The sequence below is a fragment of the Python bivittatus genome, unplaced genomic scaffold (genome assembly GCF_059951505.1).
Source record: "Python bivittatus isolate LINGU-HERP-01145 unplaced genomic scaffold, Pbiv_v1 ctg000020_np1212, whole genome shotgun sequence".
Lineage (NCBI taxonomy): Eukaryota > Metazoa > Chordata > Lepidosauria > Squamata > Pythonidae > Python > Python bivittatus.
In genome coordinates this window covers 73,069,370-73,081,708 of record NW_028277030.1, presented here as the reverse complement: position 1 = coordinate 73,081,708, position 12,339 = coordinate 73,069,370, and positions in this window count along the sequence as shown.

Here is a 12,339-nt window from a genome sequence, read left to right as displayed (position 1 = left end):
AAGATCTTTCAGTCCTCATTTGCATATTTAACTTAATTTAACAGTCGGGGCTACAAATCGCAACCTAAAGCTTTTTAACATTCTGATTTGAATTGGATTTGAGTATGTTCCATGCTGGTCTGTCAACTAGCATTAACTTAAATTGATAGTAAGTGTTCCTCAGGCTTAAGATGTTTGAACTGCAGTTTATTGACTGAAATAGTTGATAAGTCTGATTCACAAAACCACAGAGTATCAACCGGAAAACTGCGGTAAAGCCTAGGATTAACCTATGGAGATTCCCAAGGCGTGGATTCATGTTTGTATTACTGAGGGTAAAGAGATATTATGATGGCAGCTGGATCCTAACTTTATTGTGCCTGCTTCAAAACAAGTCCCAATGTGCTGTCATGCAGATGGCCACCATTGTTTTACAGCAATAATCTTTTCAGTAAGAATTGCCAGCAACGTCACCAGTCAAGTCCTACCAGATCAAGCTATAGCTTGGTATAGTTCAGAACTGATAAAATAAAGCTCTTGATCTTGTGTCAGACATCCATCAAATATTTTTGTTGTCATCTGATTATACAGTCGATACCTGACTCTGTCTTCATAGACCCCTAATGGCACAGTTGTGTAGACTATGTATAAACTGCTATTGGGGAAGTAGCAGGTACACTCAGGAAGGACAATAGTGTTGTGCTCCCTTGTGTTCATCTTTGAGATAAAATTTACTCAAGAATAGGAGAACAGAGAAAATTCAGTTCCTCAAAAAGACAATGATGACGATTAATTTGAGGGAAGTGTGAGCACTGAATTTTATCACTAGAAAGAGAAGATCCTTGTCTTTTAATTGATGGTAAGATATTTATTTTTAAAGCCTTACAATAACAACACCAGCACAATTTATCTTTCAAAGTGGCCTATATATTCTTAATTCCAAGATTACCTGAACATTGTCCAGCCACACATCTGTTTATTTATTTATGTATTTGATTTATATGGTCCTCCATCTTAAGAAACACAACTCTGGATGGCTCACAACCGCAATAAAAATCCCAAAACAATAAAAACAATAAAACCAAACCAGCAAAAAAATAAAAAAGCAAAAACCTGGCACTTTCATGATCTTTCTCCGATGCATACAAAAAGAAAAAGAAAAACCATCCAGGCTCACCTTATCCCAGCATTTAATGGAAGAGCCAGCTGTATACAGCCTTCTGGAAAGCTAAAAGAGTGGGGGGCAGCTGGATCCCAGTGGAAAGGGCATTCCAGAGGTTGCTCTGGAAAAGGCATGCTTCTTAGATCCCACTTGATGGCAACATTTAAGGGAAGGGACCTGGAGCACACCCACCCTATCTGACCTGGTGGAATGGGCAGATACCTTCAGGGAGAGGCAGTCCCACAGATAACCTGGCCCCATGCCCTGATCCTGGAGATGGTTTTTCTTTCTTTTCTTTTCTTTTTTTTTTTGTATGCTTTAAAGGTGATAACCAGCTCCTTGAATTGCACCTGAAAAGAGACAGAGTACTTGCCCAACAACAGTGTACAAACCATGGGACGCCCAAAACTATGTACACCACTGCATTCTGGACTAACTGTAACTTTTTTATTATATTTTCCTCCTACTTGGAATACTATTGAGCCTGCCTCATTTAAGAATATGGCAGCCAAAGCACCTTGATCCAGTATTTTGTTTTATTATTTCTTCTTGAAGCACCAGCAGAACAAAATTTAAAAAATAGAGTAAAGAACCTACCTCAATCACCACTTGGAGGGCCCATGAATGTGCTACGTTTCAGTGTAAATCCTTCTGAAAACTGGAGAAAGGGTCTTTTCCATGAATGCAAGTGAAGTGGAATGTGAAATTCATGGCTCTGTTTGGGAACCAGCCTTGCTTCTTCATGCTGATAATTTTCTTTTTTACAGCAGTTTGTGTTGAATTAAAAAAAAAAAAAACTACAAGTTGCATATTGTATTGGCTAAAACCCTAAGTAATTTCTAAATTCTCAAAGCAAAAAGGTGGGTGAAAATCTCCCTTAAAATTTCCAACTTCACAAAGAGATTGCATGGGCTGAAGAATACTGATATTTTGATGTACCTAAGCTCTGGGAACAAAAGGAGCAACTATCCGCTTTTATATTTTTGGCCTGGTTATCATTTTCTGAATTCTGTTGTCTTTGTAGGATTTTACCATTATCTGTGAATCATTATCTGTAAATAAAAGGTGACATTAGTAGCCATTATAGTCTGGCAACATTCAAGCACAGAATGTGAAATCACTTTAGCAGTCCTTTTTAATGTGCCAAAGATTATTTCCTCCCATTATCATGTCCATCATAGATTTGGCATACTATATAGAGCTGAAGAGAATTTTCAACAAATAACAGGAATCTGGCATTCTTCTATATTTTTAGCACTTCCATTCCAGCTAATGGATAAATCTATATTTAGGAACGTAAGGCAATTTCCTCTTCACCCCCTCCCCCATTAATTACACATTTATATACTTTCAATATATACTTAAATATGGTAAGTACGGGTGAACCTAGTGCAGCCTAGATTATTGGAACTGCTTAGAAGGCTTCTAAAATTAATTTATTTATTGGATTTTCCCTGTCACAGTTAAAAAGACTCTTGGCGCTTTATAAATTCATCATTACCAAAAATTAGATAAGTAAATGAAATGACCAACTCCCTTCTGAATTGAAAAATGGACTGAACTGTATTTTCAATCAATGCTTCTTCAAAATACTGCAAACATATTTATACAGATAATTAAACAATACAAGTAATAAGTAGCTATAGGACATTGCTAGACTGCAAGGGGTGATTTGATTCAAAGAAGATTCAGTTAAATCAATCCCTTGAATTAAATCTTCAGATCAATTCAAGGCATTGAGCAGCATCTCTTCAAAATGATTTGAAACTGATTCAGAGGTTCAGTGGACTTTCTGGCTTACAGCATCTCAACACGTTTGCAGATTTCCTTTAATATATGGGTAAACCATCTGACAAGGGGTTGAATGATATGATGAGCTTTCTAATATTGATATAAATGGCTGGCTAATGAGTCTTATCACCTCTGCAAATCCTGTCTATCAAAAGAATTTATTTAGGCAGATTCACTTGGAAACAGGATAATCTTCAGGGGAAGTAAAAAAAAAAAAAAAAAAAGACGGTGGTCACAACTTTGGAATCAAAGCCCCGCTCATTTTTATGTGTGTCAAATATGCAACATGTGTAAAAAAATCAGCACTTTGATTGAGTGATTGTGACCTCCATGTTGATTATTTTTACATATCTTCCCACAGATACTCTTCCTGGAGAACAGTGAGATAAAAAAAGTATCTCAATATGTTTCTTTTGTGATCTTTGATTTTCTTATCTTTTCCCAAATCCATATGCTTTTATCCTTATTCTTCCTTATATTGCATTCAATTTGATCAGTGGTTCTGTATAGCCGCTGCTAGACTCTGTGTTCACTTTGCTTTCAGTTCTTCATCTCCTTTAGTCTTATTCTTCTATTCTTTTCATTTACGTTCATTCTCCCCCTTCCCTGTCTTGCTTTTACTATGAGAGTGACTCTTCATTACATGGTAAGATCTGATATAATGTGCATGTTTTTAGACTATTATGGGTAACCAATTCTTTACAATATAGTGCATTATAGACATACACACACATGATGGAAACGCTATGTCTATGTCTATGTCCATCTATCTTCATTGAAATGCTGTATTGTGTGTTGTTTTTGTGTATGTGTGTGTGTATTTGCCCAAGCAACACATAATGTGTCCTTGATTAACATTGCCAGTGAGCCAGGCCAACAAAATTTCCAACTCAAAAAAACAAATTGTCAGAGAATGGTAACTCTTTGATTTTAATAAGAGCTTACTATTTAAACTGTTTTTTTTTTTATTGTTTTCAAATTGGAGTAAGATACTTTCCACATTGATTCTGGACAACTTTTCTATAGACTATCTGCTGGACAATTGGAGGTTATCATGCTGTCCTTTTCTCCTCCCTTTTTTCATTGTCTTAAAAGAGGTATGAAGGAGATATTGAAAGACTGAGCATGGTAAAATGCTTGAAGCTAATTAGGTGAAGCATTGCAAGAGTAATAATCTCTAAAGGAGGCCAACCATATACAGGCTGCAAAAATTGGGATGACCCCTAGATGGTAACAAAGAAATAGAGAAATTGCCATCTGGGGTCATGCAGCTTTCTGCAGCCTGTATATAGTAGGCCTCCTTTAGATCTATTATCCCTGCTATTTTCATGTCATTCTGTCAAAAAATAAAGCAACTGCAGGTATATTGAAGTTTTCTCAATACAGACTATTATATATTTTAATGATATATTTTTATTGACTCTAATCTTGAACTGGTTTGCATACAATATTGTTGCCTTTCAATTTTGAATCTCAGAATTGAATTTAAGCTTGTCACTTTCAAACCTCAACTCTTGAATTAAGATCCTGGCTGATCCACACATCGAATTTCCTAAATATTTATTAACTGCAGAATATTAAGTATTACAGTCCTCTTAACTGATGGCGCTGACATTCCACCAACATGGCCACGCAATACTTTTGCTTGTAAAGCACTTTACTGATTCTTGGATTAGTGGATGACAAAATGATACAGTGTTGATATGGGTTCTTTTTTTCAATCAGCAGCTGGGATTACATTTAAAAAAGGTAACAACAGAGCCACTCAAATGGGTCTTTTCCAACAAATTGCTGTCCTATTCCCAAAAGAACACTCTTTCCCATGTTTTATAAGGCTTGTTTGACTTTTAATGTTCTGCATTATTATTTTATCCTACCCTGAGGCTACTGTTATAGGACAAGTTGAAAACATTTGAATACAATAACAATATAAATTTAATATAATTTTGTTTCCTTGAAACCTGCTAGCAAAAGAAAAAAGAAAAAAAAAGCAGCATCACATGTTGATGGAAATTTGTTTACTAGTGTGCCCCAACTTCATGTATTCAAGATAAGTAGTTAACAAATATATTGATTCATTGCTGTTTGATTCTGGTTTTGTGCTGTGTATTTGTTGGAATGTTGTAATAGATGTGTACAAAAGTTAAAGTATGAAACATATTCCTTTTTTTAATAATAATTTTTATTGAAAATGTTGATTACGTTAGTAAAAGCAAATACAAACAAAACTCAGAGAGAAAAAGAGAGATAGAATAAAAAGTACAAGGAAAGAAAAAGAAAAGGAAGAAAGTTTAAAAAGAGAAGGAGATATTTAAAGAAGTGACTTCTGATCTTCATCACAACAATATAAACAAATTTAGTAACTCTTCATGCACTATAAGGTTACAAACAAGTAACTCTTTTCCCCATAACCCATCCGTTAGCTATATTTCTTCCTAGCATTTTTCCCACAGGTGCAGGGTTTTTTTCCAATCAACCAAATGTTGATCCATTGGTTGCGACAGGAATTGATTGACCAGCTTGTTTCCTGAGTCTGATGTTCCTTATCTATGCGGAAATCCATAAATCATCAACTTTTCAATCCTGGTATTAGCAAGAAGTCCATAAAGGGTTGCCAGAGCTTTATAGAAACATGTCTTATTATAACCTTGGTCAAACAAACCAACTTTATATTCCTTCTTTTACTTCTAACAATCTTGATCTTTAATTCATTCAGATGTTGTCATAGGATTTGATCTCTTCAAAAGCTTCTTTGAGACTTTTGTAAACCTCTTTTGTAAATCCCATAAAAGCCATTATCTAGTGACTTTATCCATAAAAAGGTCATTTTCTTGGTTTATCATTTGTATTTCCACTTTAATTTTCAAGGCTTCAACCAACTTCTTTCATATATCCAGTAGTAAGTCCTTATCCAGATCGTTCTCTTCGTTTGTCATTTGTGTTTCCACTTTAGTTGTCTTCTCTGTCTTACAATCCACACTTAATTTTATTTTCCAGTATTTCTTGTTCTAATATTTCTATGTCAGGCGAAATTTGTTTTATCTCTTTATTCTGTAAGTCTCTCAAAATATTCTCTTTCACATCTGTCATTCCAACCCAAGCTAGGATTGGCCAAGTCTGGGCAGAAGTTATAAAAGTAAATGGGAAGGAACTGTAGTTACATGGAGCCATCACCTAGGATGATGTACAATGTTCTTTGATTCTTTTCGAACTTGAACCTACCCTGGTTCCCTAGATTTTGATTTGGGTAGTTATGTGTGTCTGTGTGCATGTGTGTGAGAGAGAGAGAAAGAGAGAGGCTTTAATTCAGAAACTGAATAGTAAAAGTTGTATTTGTTTCTAATTGTTCCAAGTCTCTAGATAAATGAGAACAGCAAATAGCACCAGAGGTATTATCAAGACTACTTTATGACCCTTCTTGTACAAATATCCTTAACTCCTTGGAAGATGTAATGAGAATCTCCTAAATAAATTGGGGGAAAGGTATAATGAGTATCTCCTAAATAAATTGCTTTGGATTTAATCCCCTTTCCCCAATTTTTTATCTCAGGTTACATTTGATTGAAGCTTGGAGAAACATTTACCCTCTTTTCCTGATTTGTCAAGTGAGAACTGAAGCCCATCAGAGAGCCAGCAGCCTTCTGCTGACCTCATTCTTCTCTGGATCTTTTCCAACATGCACAACTTTCACTGGCAACATTAAGAATTTTACATTTGTAAAGGCAGCAAGATAAATACATAAAACTGAAGGAATGATCAGGGGAACAGATTCCTGGAACTGTAAAAAAATGAAATGTTAATGTAATAAAGTTTTAAGGGAATCAGCGCAATTCCAAAGCTCAGACAGAGGAAGCTGAAGGAGAACCAGGGGAATTAGCTAGGGTATGCATACAATCTAAGTGTGCGTTTTAGAGGGAGGGGTGAGAGTATTGATCATGATCTTGAAGTCTTGAGAGAGTAATAGCAGAGCCATACTGAGTTCTGTCTACTTATGAAAAATATGGGCTTTTCATACTTATAAAAAACAAAAACCATATGTTTTTAATATTTTACATGTGGTATATGCACAGACTATAATTAAAGAGAACAACTCTGTCAATATATGATCTCACATCAATTTGAGCTATAAACCATATGCTACTTATACATGAGTGCTGTATACATTTCTTCAAGTTGAGTGGGCAAATGGAAAAGGTGGGGGGGGTGAGGAAGGAATGTGGAGGTAGGAAGAAAGAATTTGAAGCAAAGTCGAAGGGAAAAGAGGATAAATGTTTGGGAAGTTCTGAAAGCCAGTGATCTGCTGTGAGCAGAAGAATTGATGGAAGAAGAGGAGGAATATGAGCGAACAAGTAAGAATTAGAGAAATAAGCATTTGGGTAGGCTTCTGGATTGGAGAGAGGGCACAGAGATGAAATGGAATGGGAAAAAACAGTGGAGAAAATTACCCCCACCCTCATATGTATTTATTTATGGCATTTATTTTTATCTATGGCATTTTTTTTATTTAAGACATTTATAAATTGGTTTTCTACCAACCAGAATTTTCAGAGTGATGTACATTTCAAGCAAGAACAGACAAAAGCCATAATATTTCAATGATATAAAGGCAAAATCAAAACAGTACTTAAAACAGACTTCCCTGATTCTGTGCCTTTCGGATTACTTTGACTGTGACTTCCAAAAGGAAAATGATGGAGACCGCTACTTTCTAAGTAATAAGTAAAAAAACCACAGTAGTTTGTTTCAACTTTCTAATTCTGTCTGGAAATTGGTTTCAATTCTCAGAGTCAGCTGGGTTAGGGTCTGGCAGAGAAGTCAGTATGACTCCTTGAGAAAAGGTTGTGTCAACTCCTCCAATTAGGCAAACCAAGAATTCAAGATATTTAACCTTTTCTCCTTTTTGCAAACATTACCAAACTCACATTTCTCTGGTTTCTCCTCTAATTTCTCTTGGCACCTTGGCTTACAAAAGGATCTTCAGTGTATGACCTCTGAACTGGATGATATTGGTTCTAGACTACTGGATTGCAACAGGAGCTTCTTGGTTGTATCTAAGCCTCAGCTCTGAGTTACAGGCATGAGACTTTTCCTCTGCAGATCTTCCTGTGCCTAATTTACAGCCCCAGGTGCTCACATTATGTGTTAACTGATTTATGACCAAGATAATAAAAAGTTGAAAAGTTTTAATCTCCTGCTTGTTTGCCACCCAGGCTAGTGCAGAACAGCTGTCAATCACTCATACAGTATCTGTTCCACTAGTTCCACTTGTGGTTGACCCAACATCTGTGCATGCTTCTGCTTCCTTTCCTGAACAGTCTGAAGGCCAGAGGCCAGGCAGCAATGGAACAAGAGCAACAGGGATTTGTTGCAATATTCATCTAGGACACTGTATGCAGCAGAAAGGGATTCTCCCAGCCCCCAAATTCCTTAAATTAGCCATAGAACTAGACAGGGTTTAGAATAAAATTAGTTTGTCAATATTAATTGCAGGAAAGTTTATCTTTGGCATGCAAAACTACCTTCAATGCAAATCAAAACAAGAAGTTGAAGTCGCTCAATATTAATCATTGATAGGCAGTAGTGTTACTCCAGCTCAATAAGCAATAGTGCAAGAAAAAATATGTATTGTATACAAAGTCTTAAATGCCTTTGCTTTATTTTTATTACTTTGCAGGATTAAATGAAAATTAAACATTTATTTCAGTATCCCAAACTTGAAGCACATTGTCAGTTCAATAAAATTCAAGGAATCAGAGAATAGGACCAGAAGAACAGATGCTCAATAAATTACGTTTCAACCTCCAATTTAAATATATACAATAAAACATTAAATATGTGATAAGACAGTATTAATTTGGAAAGTAAATTAATATTTTGATCAGAAAACATATAACATGTGGAGATGTGAATAAAGAAGAAAAAAATACTGAATTGGTCTTTCCAGTGTCACATTACAATACCATCCTATAAAATTAAAGTCTCACTGAGTTCAGAAGAGTTGAGTTTCAGGTAAATGGAATATAGGATTACTGTCTTACAACACAAGCCCATGCATGTTTATGCAGAAAAAAGTTCTTTGTGTTTCATGATCTAGAACCTAGTGTTGATAAGATTGCAACTTAAATATAGAAAAAAATAAAAAAGCAAATCTGAGTTCAACTTGGAACTACTTGCTCATGCCCCTGTAGTTTTCTTGACCACAGCATGGAAATTATTGGGAAGTCTCTTGTTCTGGAATATATATATATATTAAATTATTGGGAAGTCTCTTGTGTGTGTGTGTGTGTGTGTGTGTATGTATGTGTATGTATATATATAAATATATATATATATATATATATATATATAATCCATATATATATATAATCCAAGGACTGTAGGCTAGGCTGTGAAGTGTTTTATATACAGTCTGTGGAATTATTGGGAAGTCCCTTGTTCTGGAATATATATATTCCAGAACAAGGGACTTCCCAATAATTCCACAGACTGTATATAAAACACTTCACAGCCTAGCCTACAGTCCTTGGATTTCTGAATGGTCTCCCATCCAGCTACTGACCAGATAATGCTAAGATTTTTAGGATCAGCCAATTTCAGCTAGATTATGCCTGTTGCTCTGGCATAGTAAAGTATGCAATAAGTATTATATATTTTTATATCATTTGCAGCATTTTACTTAATCTTTTTAGATCAAAAGGTATAATGAACAATAGATAAAATTCTTTATACTTTTAATAATAGGCAGATCTATTGTTAGCCTTGAAAATACTTTGGTAATGTTATTTGCTCAAACGAACTCACTATAGAGAAGGGGTAGGGAACCTATGGCTCGCGAGCCAGATGTGGCTCTTTTGATGGCTGCATCTGGCTCGCTGCCAAATCTTTAATAAAAAAAAATAACGGGGTAAGGCTTAGAACACGTCTTCTATCCGCCGAGCGCAGGCCACGCCCTCCTCCGCATCGCATCCGCATCCGGCATCTTTGGGACTCACCCTACCTTGCCCCGCAGCATCCGCAGCCGAACAGGCCTGGAGCCGCATCGTCCTCCACAGGCAGCCGCAAATCAAGGCCCCAGCTTCGGCCTAGCTCCCATCGGCGGCCCACCCGAATGCGATCCGGGTGCACCGCTTTGCATCCTGCTTCCGCTGCCCCTGCTCTGTTGGGTGAGTCCTCATGTTGGGCTGGCCCCCTCTTTGTGGCCCCAATGAGGTACGAGACATATTTCAGGCACAGTGCCACTTTCCACCAGTGGCCGAAAATCGAGCCCCCGGCTTGGGCCTAACCTCCTTGATGGTCTGTAAGGGTCCATCCCACCAGCTATACATTTACTTGTATTTAGTTTTAAACATATTGTATGGCTCTCACGGAATTACATTTTAAAATATGTGGCGTTCATGGCTCTCTCAGACAAAAAGGTTCCCGACCCCTGCTATAGAGTATGCTGGCTGTATTACAACTTAAAATGGGTCCATCTAATGTTCATTATTTACCTAAATTTTTACAGTACTATAATCTGGCTGCATTTTCTTGGGGTACTTTCCAATGTCAACCTATTACAATCATACAACATTACTTACATGCAACCATAGTAGCAGAATGTTGCTTGGCTCATTTTATTTTTATCCTAAAATTTTAGATATAAGTTCTATAATATTGTGAGTATCCTCCATTGGATAATTCCACTAGTGATGTGCCCTCCCACCTTTTTCGTCCAGAAAAAGCAGTTCTGAAAGACTTTTCTCTCCAGGGGTAGGACTTACTGAACATATATACTCTCTCTCTCCCCACACATGTGTTTGTGTGTGTATGCATTTCAAGATAGTGTCGGAGAAGCAGTCAGTTCAAGTTGTGTGTGTGAGATGGAAGATCAGTGGTGATGGTGAGGCCAGAGGGGCAATGGAGGGGTAGAATGCAGCAGCTATGACTACTGAGCTTTGCTGATTAGACCCAAAGAGGCAATAGTGGCAACAGTGGTAGAGTGCATCTGTTTTCGTGCCCAGGGCTGGCAGCAACAAGGAAGAAGAACTACAACCTAGCCTGTTAGCAGTAAGTTGAAACATAGAACATACTGGGAGTCATGCAGCGGCCCAAGAGAATGTGGTTTTGTGGGACTTGGAATTGTAAGATTGTAGGTGGTTGAATGTGACCCTAGGGGGACCTCCTGTGATACCAGAACTTTGTGTACAAAAACCTTTCCCTGCAGCATGGATATGCATTAACTTCCTGTACCGCAGCTTGGGTCATCCCCTGAGTGACAGGCAGGGAGAGAGAAGATGGCCTGACTCTGAATTTAGGTGTAGGAGGAAGATAGTCCTGGGACTACTGAGGTTTCTGAGTATTGCTCCCACCTCCAATTGAAGTAGGGTTTAGAGGGCAATTGATGGATTGTGTGCAAAGTTAGGATAGCTACTTGGCAAGTTGCTATGATAAGTGGGAGATTGGCATGAATGGTTTTGGACAGATTGCTGAACTCCTATTCTTAGGTTAGTTTTATGGATTAGTTCAGTTGTGGGGAGACAAGTATAATCAGAACTGACATCCCTGTTGGGTGAGTAGGGAGATTGGGATATGGAGGTGGGGAAAATAGCTGCCATATCCCAGTGATGCTGGGCCAAGGGAGATATAACAGGGAGTATCAAGCTAGGCTTTTCCAGGGGAAGGCAGTTCTCCAGTCTAATGATGTTCTCTTCTGATCTGGTAGTTGCATACTGGGATCTGTGGTTGGACTATTGGCATGCCTTATGTTAAGATATCCTGGTAAAAACCAGGTCTGTCTATATTAGGAGCAAGCCCATTCATGACTTAGTGGTAGATGAACAGGTAAAGTTAGCATGTCTTACTGAGACCTGGTAGTGCAAGGGCAGTGATGTTGCTCTATCAGAAATTTGTGCAGCTTGGTTTTGGTTTAGAGTCCAGATCCAGGAGGCAGGGTGGCATTGATCTACTGTGAGAGCTTATTTGTGATCACGGTTGCTGTTTCTAAGATGGCATACTATAAATACCTATTTGATAGGTTGGATCGTAAGGACAAGCTAGGGGTTCTATTGATGTACTGGCCACCATGCGGCCTTCAGAATCCCTCTTTGGGTTTTTGGACCTAGTTCCCAGGCTGGTAGTAGAGACTCTGTTGGTACTGGAGGACATCAGTTTCCAGTTCATGACCTCCTTGGTAACCATGGACTTGTCTCAGGTAATCATGGACCCAACACACATGGATGGACACATATTAGATCTTGTCTTTCCTTCAGAGCAGCTATCATGTGATCTGCATATGGAGGGTTATCACCACCCCTTTGCTGGTCAGATCCTGGTCTGGATATGATTGATGGCCACCCATAACCTCCACAGGGCTGGACACATTCATGTGGTTTGCCCCAAGTGCTTCATATATCTGAGTGGTTTTCAGC